At 38.5% G+C, this 20,134-nt stretch overlaps 1 protein-coding gene across 3 annotated transcripts in view; it reads left to right on the top strand.

Moving 5' to 3' along the window:
* Positions 1-20,134, top strand: part of RHOBTB1 (Rho related BTB domain containing 1) — a 260,530-nt gene that overhangs the window by 38,160 nt on the left and 202,236 nt on the right. For all 3 annotated transcript variants that reach the window (XM_042908130.1, XM_042908132.1, XM_042908131.1), the window contains one exon: positions 3,069-3,183. The gene's annotated coding sequence lies outside the window, so the exon portion shown is untranslated. The remainder of the gene's footprint in view (positions 1-3,068; positions 3,184-20,134) is intronic.

Below are 20,134 nucleotides of genomic sequence, written 5' to 3'. Positions count from 1 at the left end.
ACAAGCAACAGATGCTCACTCAAAACAGCTCACATAAAGGAGGACAATTGGAAGGATGTGGGGAAAGTTTCAAAGGTGTCAGTGACCACGGCAGCTACTTAGCTTCTCTCTCTCTCTCTCTCTCTCTCTCAAGCCTACTGGTGTCTTCCCTACTTCCCTCTGCTTGCTGCCTTCCCTCACCTGCTTCTCTTTGAAGACCAGTTCTCTCTGCCTGTTGAGGCACATGGCTGAAAATGCACCCCGTGCCAGACCCGCTGCTACATGGTGTCTGCATTCAAGCATGCACCACCCTATGAAGACACACTGTCTTTGACAACAGACTCGCACAACAGAAAATCTGGTCTGTCTCTGGCAAATCAGGTTTATCTCTGGTACAAGAGGGTGGGGCAAGAGTGGGAAACAGCAGAGGCAGTTGCACCATGAGGACCATGGCCCATCCTTTCTGCAAACACTGTAACTGGGGACAGTTCTAAAAAAGGAAGAATGTACTAGGCATGCACCCAGAGCAGACCTACTCCACTTCTCAACAAGATGTTACCTGCTTCTTATTTATCAAGAGCCTGGAGGCATCAGTGAAACTGTGGCACTGTGCTGGGGGCCAGTGGGCATCCATGGCTGTCGTGGTTCTCAAAAACTAGGATCATGAGCAACATAGAAATTCAGGCCCTGAGCAATCATGGGAATTATCAACCACTTCCAGATTTAGAAAATGGTGCCAAGCTTATTGTCTTTCCTATTTCTTCTCCCACGCATTATACATACCTCTGGTCAACTCCCACACACAGGCCACACACAATCACCTCACTACACAGGTCTGCCAAAAACTCATTGTCCATAACCAGTCTGCCCTTACTGCCTTACCTGTCCTTCTCACAGGTATTCTCTTCTTTCTCTCTTCTTTTTTTCCCACCTACTTTCCCTTGTAATATCCTCTCTCCTTCTTTCATTTCCTGGCCTGTTAGCCCTCAATTCCAGAACTAAGTTTGAGTTTATAAATAAAGCATATACTGGGTATATGGGTATATCATATTATATCATATAAGGGGTGTCAATATGTTTGACACTGAAATGTCTCTTACTTTATTTGTTCTAAATTGAGTTCACTCTGGTACTAAGCCCCTCACTCAGAGTTTTCATAAACTGAATCTCAGACATATTTAGGGATGCCCTCCCCCTCTCTAGAGGATTATTTAATAGTCCCAAAGAGTGTATACAGTCCTTAACATTGGAGAAAGAGGCCTCTTGTCTTCAGACCATCATGACTATCTTTGAGATGTTCATTATCTCACACACACACACACACACACACACACACAGGCCATCTAAAGGCAAGTGTTTCCCCACCTCTTGCCAAGCTCAGGCACAGCATCTTTTGCTATGGCTGGAACCTAGTGTATAGACTTTTCAGGCATTTATGCTGTCCTTCCCATCTGAGGCACAGCCATCTCAGGATGGCAGTGAGGAAATCCATCTCTCTCCCTCCAAGGTCAAAATACATATCCTTCCTCCAGTCCTTGGAGGCCACCTCCTTTTCAAATAATCCATTCACTTAGTGAGTCTAGATTTTCAAAGCACAAAGAATTGGCGACCTCCCCCTGAGGGCAATAAATGTCCAGTTTCTGGGACTCTAAGCTCACTTGCTGTCTGGAAGGTAGAAAAGAGAAAAACACCTCTCATTTATTCTTTGACTCTCCTGTAACTGTGAGAACAAGACAGATATTAATACCACTTGCTTTAGCAACTCCCTATAAGTGAAACTTTTTAAATGAGTGTGCTTGAGGCCTCTTCCCAAGCTGTTGATTCCAAGGTCATTCTCCGAGAAACTGCAGGTGAGCATTTTGACCATCTATATAAGGGGTCATGGAAAGGAGATACTTCAGACTCTGGTGTTCTCAAGCAGCTAGAATGTAGAGGTGACCACACAGACTTCCTAGTCTGGCCTTCCATTTCTTTATCCGTTAAGTAGTAATAATACTTGTTATTATTAGCTGTTGCGAGGGTTAAATGGGGTGACATTTGAAAGGGTCATGCTAGAGGTACTGAAAGGTGTTATATGGAAAGTTTCTTTTTCTGTACAATGAGGGAGCCACCTTCAGAGTGGACTCCAACCAATCAATAAGTCTTCCTTCAAAACAGAGTTTAAAACGCCCCCTCTTGAAGAGCAACAGCCTGCAAAGAATGCTAATCAGAGCGGAAAAAAAATAGCAAGCTGAAGACAAAAGACAAAGACCACTCAAGTAATCTCCACAGTTCAACAATAAAGCCCAGCAGCCAGCATTTGGGGAATTATATTACCCACCTGCCCCCTACCGTCTTCCCCACCTCTCATCAGAACCAGCAAGGGCTCCAGAGGTGTGCTCCCAGGCCAGAATCTGGGAGCCAATGTCAAGCATGGAAGTATGTGAAGGGCTCTGATGTCATTCCTGGGGCAAAAGGAAACTCTTTTGTGTAAAGGTAGGTTTAGGAAGCAGGGAAAAATCCAGAAAGTAGAGTCCCTGGAGTTTCCAGAAAAGAACTGAAGGCAAAGAGATGTGTCTACAACATGAAATATGCACGGCCAGGCTAGGCCAAGAACGTGGAGCTAGGAAATACTCCTGTGCCAGCCTGAGTAAGGCCAGATACACTCACTAGGAGAGTCCAGAGGTAAGGATGGAGGAGACAGAACAGGGAGAGAAGTACTATGCAGGCTCCACAGATAAACACAAACCTTTGGGCAATAACAGCAATTCCGGAAGTACTGATAAAATATAGCTAACATTTTTGTGTGCTGGGCAATATTTAAAGCATTTATTTGGCACGCCTGGGTGGCTCAGTTGGTTAAGTGTCCGACTTCAGCTCAGGTCATGATCTTGCAGTCCGTGAGTTCGAGCCCTGCGATGGGCTCTGTGCTGACAGCTCAGAGACTGGCACCTGTTTCAGATTCTGTATCTCCCTCTCGATCTCTGACCCTCCCCCACTCATGCTCTGTCTCTCTCTGTCTCAAAAATAAATAAACGTTAAAGCATTTATTTAATCTCACAACACCCTGTGAAGCAGTTCTATTTTTGTCTCCATTTTTATGGCTGCAGAAACTGAGGCATCAGAACCTGCCAAGATGACACAGCTGAGAAGTGGCAGAGCTGGGAGTGTCTTCAAGGTCCAAGCACTCCCATGGTTCTTATGAGATGCCAGGCACTCCTTGAGGTACCTTACATATGGTAACTTAACACTTACAGCACCCTGTCCCATAGGCACTATTATGAATCAAGTATAAGTCTATATATATTGGTGCAAAAATACACTGATCTGATATGATACTTATTAAAGATTATCACCAAGAACTCTGTGAGGAGGAATCTGAGGCTCAAACCAGCCCCACTGCAGAACACTTGTTCAATAGTTATTATATATAAGATAAATTCAGTAGATACATACAACATATACATATATATACACCCACATATCTAAGGTAAACAGTAAATCCTTACAAAATTCTATCTGAGTTCTGAACATATTTTTAAAAACTAACTACACAAAAAGTAAAAAAAAAAAAAAACCAAAAAAAAAAAAAACTACCCTATGATCCAGCAATCACACTACTAGGCATTTACCCAAAGGATATAAAAATACTGATTCAAAGGGAAATATGCACTCCTATATTTATTCCAGCATTAATTACAATTGAAAAATTATGGAAATAGTCAAAGTGTCCATCAATTGATGAATGGATAAAGAAGATATGGTTTATACACATACACACACACACACACACACACACGCGCGCGCGCGCGCGCACTGGAATATTACTCAGCCATTAAAAAGAGTGAAATCTTGCCATTTGCAACGACATGGATGCAGCTAGAGTGTATTATGCTAAGAGAAATAAGTCAGTCAGAGAAAGACAAATACCAAGTGATTCCACTCATATGTGCAACTTAAGAAATAAAACAAAGAAACAAAAGGAAAAAAGAGAAAAAGAGGCAAGCCAAGAACAGACTCTTAACTCTAGAGAACAAACGGATGATTAGTAGAGAAGAGATGGGTGGGGGGATGGGTGAAATAGGTGATGAGGATTAAGGATGCACCTGTGATGAGCATGGGGTAGTGTATGGAAGTGCTGAGTCACAAGACTATACACCTGAAACTAATATTACACTGTATGTTAACTATACTGGAATTTAAATTAAAACCAAAAACACCACCACCACCACAACAACGACAATAACAACACACACACACACACACACACACACACACACACAGAGCACAGTATCTGAATCTGGCAGGAAAAAAGCAAACTAATAATTCTGGGGGGCTTAATTCTGTGTCAAGAGCAACTTTAGACCTTTCCCCCCGATTTAAATTGTTCATTACACAAAAGCATTATTTATTTAATCCAAATCTAAGAAATTTTCTTTCAAGACGAAGAACTAACCTTCCAAGGGACAAAAATTTAATGAAAAGAGGAATACTAATGAAATTAAGGTATTTGAAGAAAAATAGTTCTATGTTAAGGTATAGCTTAAAAGCAGTGGAGAGGGGCGCCTGGGCGGCGCAGTCGGTTAAGCGTCCGACTTCAGCCAGGTCACGATCTCGCGGTCCGTGAGTTCGAGCCCCGCGTCAGGCTCTGGGCTGATGGCTCGGAGCCTGGAGCCTGTTTCCGATTCTGTGTCTCCCTCTCTCTCTGCCCCTCCCCCGTTCATGCTCTGTCTCTCTCTGTCCCAAAAATAAAAAACGTTGAAAAATTTAAAAAAAAAAAAGCAGTGGAGGAGAGAGACCGATGTGCCTTCATGGGAGTCTGCATCTGGCATCCCAGCACAAGGAACATCTCACAAGGCATACCATGGCCAGAGAGACAGAGGACCACACAGGCAATGGTCCAGAGCAGGAGAGCCATTAGTAAATGTCAGTAGGGGAGCCGAGCATTGCTGACACAGATCTGAGGTACCCGCCTGGACTGGCATGCATAGACCTTCACATTGTCAAGCATGTGCAGAAGAAAAAAAACAGAGATCAGAGATACAGAGTGATGTTCAGAAAAATGGAAATGGAAGGACATTTCTGCAGCGGAACAATCATGTGCCCTGAGAGCTCAAACTTTGCGTTTTCAGACTCAAATTTCAAAAAGGATATGGCCATCTTTTCAGCTGAGCTGATGGTGAGTAATTATATCCTGTCTACATTTCTTCTCAAATTAGATGAATTTTAAAATATTATGCTGACAGGCAGGTTTCATAGCCATCCTAATTCAATATTTTGATAAAGAATTTCTTTTGTACATCATTAGTGCTTCACTGGCTCCTCTTTCTTATGTGGTATGGACTCTGAGGGAAGGGAAGTTAATGTTGAAGCCCATCATTTGACCTCCCAAGTAGCCATGTAAAGAATACCTTTGCTAGGTCAACTGTAAAAATAATATATTTTTTCCTTGCCTTTCTGTTGTTAAATAAAGTGAGGGGCCTCGCAAGGAGGCAAATGGCTTCAGACAGCCTCTTGCGTGTAGAATCCAGGCAGGTTAGCAAAAAAAGCCAGTTGCACATCTGGGTTTGAAGCCATCATTGAACCAGCATTGATGTGAATCCTGGTCCCATCGCTGAACTAGAATTGATGTCGTTGGGGAACTGCCTGCCTTCTGTAAGTTTCTCTTTCCCCCGCTGCAAAACAAGTAAAGCTACATCTACCTTGTTGTGGCTTGGCAAGCTTCTAAACCTAAAGATAGGTAAGTGCAATTTTCACTGTTGCCAGAAGGTTTAGTTGGGGATCATATGACCAAACTTGTCAATAAACACACATTTCATGAAAACTGTGTCTATTAATTCTAATGCCAGCAACCAAAAGATGAAAAGGAGGGGTTGCTAGGGTTCCTCAGTGGCCCAGTCAGTTAAGTATTTGGCTCTTGATTTTGGCTCAGATCATGATCTCACAGTTCTGGGGCTCAAGCCCCATGTCCGGCCCTGTGCTGACAGTGCAGAGCCTGTTTGGGATTCTCTTTCTCTCCCTCCCCCTCTCTTGCCCTCCTGTCTCTCTTTCTGTCTCAAAAAAATAAACCTAAAAAAAAATAGAAACAGGGGCACCCAGGTGGCTTAGTTGGTTAAGTGTCCGACTTTGGCTCACATCATGATCTCAGGGTTGGTGATTTTAGGCCCCGCATCAGGCCCTGTGCTGACAGCTCTGAGCTTGGAGCCTGCTTTGGATTCTGTGTCTCCCTCTCTCTCTGCCCCTCCCCCATTCATGCTCTGTCTTTCTCTCTCTCTCTAAAATAAAATTTAAAAATGTTTTAAAAAAGAAAAAAAGGAGGGGCTGCTTTAAGAATAATGTTTTTCTTGGCATTTATTTATTACTTAATCTGTAAAATCTAATATTCTAATTCTTACAACTGTAATGGTAAAATATTATCCCCTATTTTTAAAAATGATAAAGTACATAAAAGTCTGTGTAAAAATTCTGTGCACATCTGAGGACTCACAGGAATAGACATTTGACAAAATCTGCTTGTACCTAACAAACCTTCATTTCATGCAGACAACTAGATATGCTCTCTTAAGAGTTTGATTTTTGGATTTAGGTGGTGCATCTGAAAGAATGAGGCTGTTAATTGGATTTACAATGAATTCTATGAATAAATAAGTATACAGCATTAATATTTTATTAATAATTATTAAAATATGTTGGAAAGGCACATATTATACCAGATATTTAGTAATATATGTAAAGTATCTAGTACAGCATTGTCATAAAGCAAACACTCAGAAAATGATAGCTGGTCTTAGCAAATATCCTGTAGAAAATAAGAATATAGTTAGAATAAACTGGAGAAGTTCCGGTGTGTTCTTTTGGAACATACCTTGCCAAAACCAAGCCAACATTGTCTGCCTTTTACAAACTATAGCATCCTACATCCTAGAAGAAATGACTTTATTTCAATATGGGGATATTTAACTTTTAAATAGTTATTAGTTGACTTATGTCAACTGTGGTTATTTTTAAGTCCCTAATTTTCTATTCAGGCACCATGATTTTTTTAAATATTTCAATCAGTATATACTAGTGTATTTTCATTGGCTTCACCAATCTATTAAAAACATCTGAATCTATTATCCTGTTACTAAAAACATCACTCCACCTATGACAATCTATTTTTGTTATACAGCATACACCGCCTTATCCATTCTTGCTTTTCTGAATGCATCAACTGGATAGAATTCATGGCTGCAAATTTCTAAATCACAGTCCTCCACTTTTCACATTCAATAAATCTCTTGTTTTGCTTAATCAAAAATTATATCCTCCTCTTCTAGGGCAATACATGGAGACTTAAAGCCATATGAAATCTATGTATCTGTTAAATCTTGTTTTGCATTCATCTTGCTCAAATATTTATGGCCTTCTGAACTTAGAGCTCAGAAGGATAGTGGTGGCTTACACTTCCATATGGAATCTGCATTTATTCCCTCTGCCTTTTGAGACACCATCATACTGATTCTGGAAAAACAAAAACAGATAAACCCAAAAGCACAAAGGGAATGACAGTGTAATTCACCAGTAAGCAAGGGATCTCAAAATTTCTGTAAGACAAAAAAACAGATGGATGAGTCTGAAGACTAATGGAGAAAGATGGAGAAAACCATAACTAAGAATACTAATGAAGTAGACTGCACTCAATAAGAGAAAACAGGTCTGCCCTAGAACACTCAGAATCACCAGGTATGGCAGAGGACAGATTTAAAGAATAGGCTTGAAATGAGGATTCACTGAAAGTCTACAGATGGAACAGTCAACACTCTCCCTCTCACCTACTCCCATGCAGAACACTCTAAAGTGAGATATTTATCTTCCAGGGGAAAAAAAGGCATCCTCTGGATATGGTGAATAAATTATCTGTGAAGAAGTAGGGCAGTCAGTATAGCAACTAGCACCCCTGAGCAAATTGCTCATCATGCTGGCATTAAGGAATCTCAATGCATCATCTTTGCTTTTCTAACCCCTTAACATAACCGACTCCTTCCCCTTCACCAAGTTCCACCCACATGCACAAGGCTCGCAGTCCATTTTTTTAATCCCACCAATGATGGCATTGAAGATAGCTGAAACCAGCAATATGAAGACATTAGGCAAAAATGACTGAAGATGAACCAGAATAATTCAGGGAGAGAGGAAAAGAGAGAGAAAGAGAAAGAACAAAACTACTTCTAGTTAGTGTTCCCACAGAGGACGACAGAGAAGATATGGCAACCATAAACCAAGAAGAGGAGGCTATGAAAACAGTACAAAGGCCAAAAAAAAAAAAAAAAAAAACACTCTTAGAAATCCCAAAATTGTCAAATTTAAAAAAATGACACATTATAATATTAAATCAAGCAAATTTCTCAGAGTGTAGGACAAAGAGATTGAGATAGAAGACATTGTTATCCCTTGACAAAATAATATACATTTTTATTTATTTTCAAATTTTAGAATCAACTTGCACACAAACTGGGGAATACTTTGCTATGACTACTGATCAGAATGTACGTATTCTCAACCCTGCCAGTTTAAGAGGAAAGCTGTAACTGACCAAGGATAGAATGAGATGAAAGGCAGTAGAGGAAAGCATGAGAACATTGATGTCATTATCCTCACAGTGGGTAGTGAGTAAATACTGTCCATTACGATGCAAGAGGAAGTGGTGGCTAATTACCACTGGGAGTTGAAAAACTGACCAGTGAAGAAACTAGGAGTGGATAGAAATGGGGAGAAAGACGTAGAGACCAGTATTACTAAGCTAACTCTTTGTACATCATAATAGAACACTGATAAGTCAAGAAAGATAAATTAAGAAACAGCAATGTGAGCAATTTTATATGAAGAAATGGAGAAAAATACATGAATAGACAAAAGCAAAGACAATGATAAGTAGTTGACTCTTACAAGTGAGACTGGAGTGAGGAAATTACCAGAAGCCAAGAATTATTGCTTTTCATTCTAAGTGTTTCTATACTATTTGACCCTTTAAACCATGAGCATTAAATAAAATTAACTTTAATGCATTGTTAGAAAAACAAAACAGCTTCTATCTACCTCAATCCCAAACCAGTTGAGAGGCTGTCTGTGCCTTTTGTATTTCTTTGGTGGATGCTCAACATTGATGCATTTCAGAATCAGGGGGTTCATTTTCCAGCTATTGCAAACTTCCTTAAAGCCCATATTTACCCGTTTGATACTGCAATCTATCTTCAAACTAAAGACAAAGAGGTAGAGAGAAATGAGCAGAAATAGTCTCATCTGACCTGCAGAGTCTGATACACTCAGGAAGGATTTCAGCATTTAGCCTTTGAAAATATGCTAAGTTCATCACAAATGAAGTAACCTCTTGATTACTTTGAATCCTTATCCAGAAATGCTGTGGGTCCCACTACCATTGTGACTCTCGCTTTGCCTCATTTTACCACACAAGGAGAGAAGAAACACACATGTACACAGCTCACTCTGTTTCTGATCTAGTGGAAAAATTTAGTTTCCAAGCATGCCCAGTATAGAGTCACATCAATTCCCCTGGACTTACTGAAGTTCAGAAAGGTAACAGTGTAGAACTATGAGGTATTTTTTTTCTGCTTCTTTGTATCTTTTGATATTTTCTTGATTTTGCAAAAGGGAGACATATTACTTTCAGTAGATGAAAAGAGAATAAAAGCTCTCAGGGAGTAGGGGGAGATCAGGAATAAGAACTTGAAAGACCTCAATTATCAAATAAAGGGAGATACATTTCAATTCCACCTGATGCACTAATGGGGTGAGGAAGGTGCATACATTTTGATTTTTACTTGCATGGTGGGACAGCTTCCTAAAAGAAACTCTGGTCAAAGAGCCCTATGTCAACTTTCCTCTTCACTGACTGTAGAAACTGCTAAAATATCTCGTGCCATGATTTTCCTCCTTGTTTTCACACAGTTCTATGTGAGTAAATTCATTTTTTTTATTCACTGTGTATATTGGGTTTATTTGTTTACACATTATAAAGCTAATACATGCTCCATACAGAAATAGTAGAAAATACTGAAATGCACATTTAATTTTGCAATCTGCTTAGCAACTTATTGTGAACATTTTTACTTCAGTAAATATATTTCTCCCAAAATTGTTTATTGATCACAAAATATTCCATCTGGTGCCTGTTTTACACTTTTCTTAATCTTTTATCGTTGGGCATTTCAAGTGTTTCTAGTTTCTGACCATGATCAATAATGCATTGGTGAATATCTTTATACATACATCTTTGTACACATCTCTGAGAATTACTTCAGAGAAGATCGCTAAATATGAAGCTAGTAGATCAAAGGCAATATTTTTAAGTCTTCCATCAAATTTATTACTTAAAATCTATTTAACTCATTAAAATTAATTTTAATCCACATCTTTCATTTTAATCCACATCATCTCATCCTTTTAGGATCTGCTCTTATTAAATACAGCATTTTGAGATCTATAAAAAAAAGCCTTGAAATGAATATACCAAAATGTCTGTATTTGATTTGACTCTGGGTAATGAGATTATGGATAATTTTACTATTTGTCTTTTACAGAATTTCTCAAATTTTTTCTATGATCACATATTACTTCTTTTAATTTAAATTTGTTAACTTTTATTTTTTGTTATTTTTTTAAAAACTTTTTAAAAGTTTATTTATTTTGAGAGAGAGAGAAAAAGAGAGAGAGAGAGAGAAGGTACAAGTGAGAGACGGGCAGAGTGAGAGGAGAAAGCTAGAACACCAAGAAGGCTCTGGACTGTTGGCACGGAGCAAGACTCGAACTCACAAGCCATGATCATGACCTGAGCTTCAGCTTAAGTCAGATGCTTAACCAACTGAACCACCAAGGCAGCCAATTTGTCAACTTTTAAAATCTAAAATGTCAGGATTAATATGTATAGTTTATACACACCTGCTTCCATGCCAACTTCCCCTTTGGTCTTCATCTAAGGTGCCCATGGACCTTGGAGAAGATGACATTCAATCCTCTGAAGTTGAAGAAGTGAAAGCTCCTCATCCAATGGGAACAAATCCATAGGCCTGGCTCTGTCAGATTTTCTAACTCAGACATAGAGACTGTCACTACTAACTGGTAGGCTCTGGGGCTATAAAGTCATCTAGAGAAGGCATCATGCTAAGCGAAATAAGTCAAACAGAGAAAATCAAATACTGTATGATCTAACTTATATGTGGAGTGTATTGTTTTAAAAACCTCATATTTTGAGAACAGACTGGTAGTTGCCAGAAGCAGGGATGGGCAACCAAATGTGTGAAAAGGGTAAAAAAGTACAAGCTTCCACCTATAAATAAGTCCTATATCGCATATTTGAAAGTTGTTAAGGAAGAAAATCTTAAAAGTTATTATAATAATAAGAAAACAATTCTACAACTATGTATAGTGACAGATGTTGGCTGGACTTATTGTGGTGACCATTTCACAATATCTACAAATATCGAATCATTATGTTGCACACCTGAAACTAATGTTATGTCAATTATTGCTCAATTTAAAAAAAAAAAAAAGTCATACAGCTCAAGAGCCAGAGTCCACTACTCAGCTGACTAAAGCCTTGCACATGCCTCAGATGTGGGACAGCGACACCCAGAAGTAACAGAGGGAGCCAACCTGCAGGGAGAAATGGAGGTACATGCCTGGAAAGGCAGAAACATGACTGTGTGTCCTCAGAAAGATACAGAGAAAGATACCATGGTTCCTGATTTCTAGATCTCACTCTTGTCTCTGTGAATCCTGGGTCAATTTCTTTTCCATCATGTATGATAGCCAGTTGTAGTCTTAACAACAACAAAAAGCATATATATATATATATATATATATATATATATACACACACACACACATACCTACATTCATATATATCTACATGAGTTTGTGTTCTTTGGGATTACTGCCTACTTGAGCAACATATGACAACTAACTTCATATTGTTTGGTGTGAGAACATTGACATTCTAAACCTGAAAGTGCAAAAAGAGAGCCCATGCACATCATTCCAGCCTCAACGTAGACAAACATTTATATATGGGGAGGTTTCACATAAAATCTGAATCTTTATCTTCTTTTGAAAATATTGCATAGATTGAGGATCACTGTGTCCCAGTTTTCTGGGAAGTCTAAACTGGCTGGAAATGAGCAGCTGCTGACCCTGTAGTCACCTGCAGCTCACATTCACCTGCTCAGGCACCTTTCCTGGCCGGCTATGTTTCTTTCCTGTACCGTTTAGCCCCCCCTATAGGAGTGAAAGTTCCCCACCCCCTATTCTAAAAGATCTACTCTGAATGTCTCCCTCTCCTTTGCCTGCTTCTGAAGGTCTGATTCCTGGGTTCTTTATAAGAGATTACATGCAATCCTCGCTCCATCTCCTGGATTCTCACCATAGCCTCACTTTTAACTAAAGTTAATGGCTTGTCATTAAAGGGTGGTGTTGGTGACTGAGGAATCAGGCATTTCATCTGCCTCAGCAGTACATCTGTGGCAAAGGATAAAAGCCAGAAAAATCAAAACTTCCTCATTTCTCCAGAAAACCTTCCCTTTTCTAAATTAGAAATATCCATTTTGGAAAAAATATATATATCTGCAGATTCTTTGACACCACATCATTATCCCAAACCCAAACACAAGCCATGAGGCTGAAGGATCTGATGAAGGATCTGATCTGAACATTAAAATTATTCAGCTCCAATTATGAGATTGCCTGGTTTACAGAAGTGATTAGACGGTGTTCATTTGGGGGTCCTGAAAAACTGTTGTGAAGAAGTAAACAAGGCATCATGGTATTTCACACTTTGGATGGGAACAATGCATGCCAGCTTTGAGCACGTGCTGACGCCCAATTCTTCTTCACCTTTTAGTGAGCCTTGGAATAACTCAAGGGCAATAAAGATAACTAAGTGGGGCCACAAAGGAGATCTTAATCTCCAAAGTCTTGAAAATCTGAGGTCCTGGGCATTTGCTAAACCTGACGGGAAATGTTTTTGATAAGAGTACGTGCTTTCGGAAAACTATTTGTAAAGAAGCAGAATGTTTTCTTTTACCCTTAATTTTTTTAAAGCTTTTGACATGAATCATTAACATTTTTCAAAATGAGCCCAATCCCAGGTGAACTAACATATATAAATAAAGTCTTTGCTCATGAGATCTGAATGATTTTTTTCTTTTTTTCTTTTTTTTAATGTTTTTTATTTATTTTTGAGACAGAAACAGAGCATGAGCAGGGGAGGGGCAGAGAGAGAGGGAAACCAGAATCTGAAGCAGGCTGCAGGCTCTGAGCTGTGAGCACAGAGCCCAACACGGGGCTCAAACTCACGCACCATGATATCATGACGTGAGCTGAAGTCAGAGGCTTAACCAACTGAGCCACCCAGGCACCCCTGAATGAATTTTTTCACCTTACCACTTCAGGGCAGGAGATCAAACCAAGAATTGAACAAATTTCAGGCTAATGAAGAATGTCCCACCTTTTCTCTAGAAGACCAGACTTGTAGGAGACAGAAGGGAAAGGCATCAACTATAACACTGCTTTCCATTTATCAAGATAACATATTTCTCTGCAGAAATATTCCAAATTGTGCATTTCAAACACTAAGTCAAATTAGGGGATCAGCCAAGCTCTGACCACAGTCAATATTAGCCAACCATTGACCAAGTTATTTTAATTTTTAATAATAAAAAAATAGAATAGAACAATAAGTAGAACCAAATATATAATTATAAAACAGAATAGATACATTTATCCAATTCACCATTCTTCAAGTTTCAAATGGACACAAGGAAACACTGATGAGCTGATTCAGCAATGAACTGTCATTCTCCAACAAGAATATTGAATGTTAACATACTTGACTTGAGACTGCAATTAAATGTACATCTAAAAGGCACTGCATGAGAATCTGGAGGGAATCCAACCCTTTCATTCTACTGTAATGTCAGACAGTCTACAGCCACCTTAACATTACACGCTGAATATGAAATGTCTGCTTGTATTCATCACTACAGAGATTTGCAGAGAGCTTTAAATTATAACCCCTTGTGAATAACCACAGGCTTGTTGCTATGTATTTGTTTCATTTTTAGCAAACTGAGAAATAAGGGACTCCAGCAGACAAGGAATAATAGTCAGGAGCCCCCTGGGATATGACCCTGTGATCTCTGCCAGGTTCCGACTTTAGATTATCCAAGAAAATTTCAGGCTTCAGTTCAGGTCTCCATTGAGGTCTGAACCCCCGTACCCCCAGCCTCATTCCACAAAGAAAGATATTGCTATCCTCAGGAGGAAACACTTGTGACAAAATGTCAGGTATATTTTATTAATAGTAATGACCCTGGTCATGAGAAGGTGATTAAACCAGTTCCTGATTTGCTGGTTTGCTAGGAAATAATCTTAACTGACAAAACAAAGTGGTATTTTTTAGAAATATATATACCACTGTTTCTTCCCAAGCCATACTCCTCACATATGAAATATCAGATCTCAGAGGGAAATTAAATCATAAAATGCTGTAATGTCTCATTTAACAGATACAGTCAGAGAGCACTAAGTTACAGGTGAATGAATTTTCCAAATAACTTGAAATTTACCCCATTAAGCATCAACATCTTAAAAGCTTACCAGGTAGATAAATAAAGTATATGTGATACAAATGTATATAAGTTATAATTTTACAGTGTACCATATAAATTATAATGTTTTATATATTAAATATATGAGCCTTTTTTTTGCCTTTTAAAACAAACAGCATTGAACACGTATGCTTCTTAATAACACAGATCCTTAATCAAGAAAATGTGTGCATATGGTAATCTAAGATTATTAGTATTAACTAAGATTATTAGTATCCTAATATTGCTATATATTTTGATTTGGCTTTTTATAATTTTTCAGTCTCCTTTTCAATTTCAGCTGTTTGATATCATTTCAGGTTAATTCTATAGTCTTTCTCAGCTACCCAAAATCCCTCTTACTCATTCTTTATTTCTAATTTGCTCTGGACAAATGGACTAGATTTTTAGAAGTGTGTGTGTGTGTGAGAGAGAGAGAGAGAGAGAGAGAGATGACTGTAGCCAGCCTTTAAAGACTCCCACAAGAGTACAGTGCAGGATCTTAAGTTACTGGAAACTACAGTAGTTGATGTGGCTGGTTAGGTGACATCCTGATAAATGAGGTATTAATGAAGCATGATATTATATAAATTCTTTTCAATTGAAGGCTTAAGGAAACAATTCAAGTTTCAAGACTAACTTATTTCCACCCCCAAATTATGCAACCTTGGTGTGCAATGTAAATAAAATATTATTGAGTATAAAACATAATTTAATGCTTAAAGAGCAAAGTAGTAATTCGGGATCACAAATGTTTGGGGAGAGAAATAAAAGGCAGCAAATTAACGAACATTCTTCTGATGAATCTTCAAAGAATTATACCAGTCACACACTTCAAAGTCCCAGGTTTAACTTGTTCACTTGTTCAAGCATGCCTGGGGCCCTGGCTGGAGATTCTTCTTCTGAAAGTCAAAAGAAGGGCAATACCTCGTTGTGTTTTGAAAGTCTCCTAGAGGGCTGAAAACCACAGGGACTAACCCCTCTGGATTATTACCGCCCCCCTCCCAGGTACTGCTTTCCTATTTTAATATAAATATTCACCCTCAACTCTCCTGTTCTCTTCTTCCTCTATTTCTCTTTTCTCTTTTGTCCTGCCCCGCCCAATAGACTTGGCAAAGGTTCCAGTGCTCTTTTCAAGAGTGTGAGATCTTCTGGTTTTTCTAAGGCACTAATACATGCTCTAAACTTACTTTGCTCAAAATGAACATCTGCCAACATTCTGTGCTTTCCCATCCATGTTGCTCTTTATTTATTTATTTCCTCCTGCCTCATATTATAGCTAACTGTTTTTTACTTGCCTATATTCCCACTAAATTCTAAGCTTCTTGAGGATGAAGATTATTCACTATTCACCTTGATATCTAATGCCTAGTCAACAGGGGGCAGTAGCTCTGTAGACATATACATATAATGTATATTTAATTAAATTGATGTTATTTATACCCAATAAGGAGAAGGAAGATATACTACATTTATATGTGTTGTTTTCAAAGCACTTCTACATTCATGGTCTTAATTTAAACATATAGCAAGCCAATGGTTTAAATGAATCCAAAATACTCATTTATTATTTTGCCTGCCCAGCATTCATTTACTTTTCTTATGATACTAGCACTCTGATTTTCCCTCATGAAGGATTCCTACACTTACTCTATTCCAAGTGATACAGGTGGCACTAACTCCAGTCCTGGCTCTACACATGGTCATGTGATAGATGCCGGGCCTATCAGGGCACAACATCCCCCAGACTCTGGTGATTGATTCAAGAATAAGCACTTGCCAAAAAAGAGAGAGAGACAGAGACAGAAGAAAGAAAGAAAGAAAGAAAGAAAGAAAGAAAGAAAGAAAGAAAGAAAAAGAAAGAAGGGGGGAGGGAAAGGAAGGAAGAGAGAGAGGAAGAAAGTAAGGATTAAAGAAGGGGAGAGAGGGGGGAAAGAGAGGGGAAGGAGGGAGGAACAGGAAGGAAAGTAGAAAGAAAGAAGGAAAGGGAGAGAGAAAGAAAGAGGGAGGAAGGAAGAAAGGAAGGAAGGGAAAAAACTGAATTCTGGAGCTTCTGTGAAATTGTTAGGAAACCAAAATAACTTATTTTTGAAGAAGTTTCTGTGACATTAGGACATAAATTAATTTGATATTACAAGGGAAGGACATTACGAAGACACCAGAACTGAGAAAAAGAGAAAAAATATTGACTCTTAATGACATCTTTTGAACCCCTGGATCCAGCCAACACCTAAAGCCTACATAGAAGAGTTTTGGTAAGTGAACCAATAAGAAAAGGTTATGTACAGCAAAACAATCAACAAAAGGTAATTACAGATTGAGAGAAAATATTTGCAAACTATGTATCTGATAAGGGGTTAATAACCAAAATATACAAAGAATTCCTACAACACAACAGCAATCAATAAATGAAATAACCTAATTAAAAAATGAGCTAAATACCTGAATAGGCATTTTTCTAAAAAAGACATATGAATGGCTGACAGGTACATGGAAAGGTGCTCAATATCAATAATCAACAGGGAAATGCAAATCAAAATCACAATGAGATATCACTTCACACCTGTTAAAATGGCAATTGTCAAAAAGACAAAAGATGGCAAGTATTGGCAAGAGTGTGGATAAAAAGGAAATCCTTGTACAGTATCCGTGGGAATGTAAATTGGTACAATCATTATGGAAAATAGTATGGACGCTCCTCCACAAGTTAAAAATAGAGCTGCGGGGGGCGCCTGGGTGGCTCGGTTGGTTAAGCTTCCGACTTCAGCTCAGGTCATGATCTCACGGTCCGTGGGTTCAAGCCCCGCGTCGGGCTCTGTGCTGACAGCTCAGAGCCTGGAGCCTGCTTCAGATCCTGTGTCTCCCTCTCTCTGTGACCCTCCCCCGTTCATGCTCTGTCCCTCTCTGTCTCAAAAATAAATAAACGTTAAAAAAAAAATTAAAAAAAAAAAATAGAACTGCCGTATTACCAAACAGTCCCACTTCTGGGTATATATCCAAAGGAAATGAAAACAGGATATCAAAGAGATATCTGCACTCTCATGTTTACTGCATCATTATTCACAATAGCTAATATATGGGAGCAAAGTATCCATCTATGAATGAATGAATAAAAAGATGTGATATATGTACCATATACATATAAGAATATTTTTCAGCCATAAAAAAGGGAGATCCTGCCATTTGTGACAACATGGATGAACCTGGAATTCATTATGCTAAATTAAATAAGCCAGACACAGAAAGACAAATACTGTGTAATCTCACTTACAGGCAAAATCTAAAAAAGTTGAAATCATACAACTCATAGCAGAATGGTGGTTGACAGGGATGAGGGGGTGGGGGAAATTGGGAGAGATGTTGGTCAAAGGATACAAACTTTCAGTTAGAGTAAGTTCTGGGGAATCTAATGTACAACATGGTAACTATAGTTAACAATACTGTATTTGAAATTTACTAAGAGTAGATCTCAAATGGAGAGCACTTGTTATGATGAGCACTGGGTGTTATATGTAAGTGATGAATCATTAAATTCTACTCCTGAAACTAATGTTAACTAGAATTTAAATAAAATTTGAAAGAAAAAAAAGTAGATCTTAAGTGTTCTCACCACACACACACACAAATGATAGCTATGTAAGGTAATGGATATGTTAATTAGCATGACTATGGTATGAATATGTATATTAAATCATCACATTTTACTGTTAACACATCACACAACCTAAATATATATAATTTTTATTTGTCAATAATACTTCAATAAAGCTGGAGGTGAAAAAAGCCATTTGAATACATTTTTTTTTCCATTTTAAATAAGAAAAAGTCCTGACTAGCCCAAAGATTAATATCACTGAGGGTTAAGGTTGTTATATGACCTACCTCTGACTCATGGAAGTTAAGCTGAAGAAGGTTTTGGGGACCATGATAGTTCTCCCTCTGCTACCATGCTCCCCATACCATTATTCCTCCTCAATGCAGTGTCATAAAATACCAACATCCCAATGACAACACTTAGGGAGAGTCAGGAAACTACTTCAAAATAAATTAGTCAATGTTTTTTTTAAAAAGTACATTGTTGCTACAAATTTATTTTATACAGTTCAGATAAATTTACCAAATATTAACAGCTTTCACAATTTTACTCATCCACAGTATGAGTGAATATAATCACCAATATTCCCCACACTGTTTTCCCCCTCTTGGTACCAAATGGATTTGCTATTTCCTTCCAGATTCAGGCAAGTCCCTATGCCATGTGACAAGAATAGAAATTACTCAAGCAGAATACATTTTTTAAATGTCATGAACTAGGACAAAGAAATGAAACAGATCAAAACTTGTCTGACTAAATAATTCAACAGCAGATGGTTCTGGAAATTCGGACAGCTCTCAGTAGTTAGAGTTTAAGATCTCAGCCCCAGGCAGAAGGAGGTTTGCTTCAGCTGTTTCAATAATGCCTACCCATTTTCAGCCCACAATATTGGTCACTGTGTGCTCACCTGGCTACTTCCATAAAACAGAACTTAACAAAACAAGGGGAAAGGAAAATAAACCTGGAGCTCATGTGAAGTATTGGCTGGTAACTGCTGCTGATAGGAAGGAATAGGATCTGTCCCTCTACTGGGTAAAATGTCAAGGTCAGGCTGGTCAATTCTCACACACATATGAAGATGGAAAGGTCATCAAGCTTTGGGGATTAATTTTGTTTTGTTTTCCATTTGTCCATATACACACACATTCAACCCTCATTATTTGCAGATTCTGTATTTGCAAATTTGCCTACCTGCAAAAAATTGTTATCCCAAAATCAATACCAATGATGTTTTGTGAACATGTGCAGACATGAACGGAGTCTACAAAAAATGTAAGCCACACATGTTCCCAACTAAGGTAAACAAGGTGATGCCCTGCCTTATTTCAGCTGCCTATTATAAAAAAGTGTCCTTTTCACAGTCTATGTAGGGCCATGTTTTCCACATTTTTGTGTTTTTTGCTGATGATTTCACTGGTTAAAAACGGCCCCCAAGCATAATGCTGAAGTGCCATACCCTGTTCCAAAGCACAAAACAGTGTGATGTGCCTTATGGAGAATGGACATGTGTTAGGCAAGCTTTGTTCAGGTAAGAGTTATCGTGTTATTGGCTATGAATTCAATGTCAATGGACCAAGAATATATATTAAATAAATTGTCACTTAAAACAAGGTTATGTATTGATCAGTTAATGATGATGTTGTGACCAGAGCCTCATAGGAGTCTAACCCTATATTTTCCCCAGAAACAATGGTTCAGTGACTTTGCAAAACATAACTAGTGTGAATAATGAGACTTGACCATTAAAATGCCGTTAATTGACATTGTGTACAGACAGACCTTCATTTATACAGCCATTTTTTAGGGGAAGGGCTACATGACCCTTCCTGTATTCAAACTGAAGGTCCAGAGATAGAGTCGTGGTGAGAATATTCGGGCCCTGCTCCACCCAGTCCCAGCAGGCAGGAAGGTTATAAATCCCCTGTGTGGGACAACCTTA

Source organism: Panthera leo, chromosome D2 (genome assembly GCF_018350215.1).
Source record: "Panthera leo isolate Ple1 chromosome D2, P.leo_Ple1_pat1.1, whole genome shotgun sequence".
Lineage (NCBI taxonomy): Eukaryota > Metazoa > Chordata > Mammalia > Carnivora > Felidae > Panthera > Panthera leo.
This window is presented reverse-complemented; position numbering and strand designations above follow the sequence as displayed.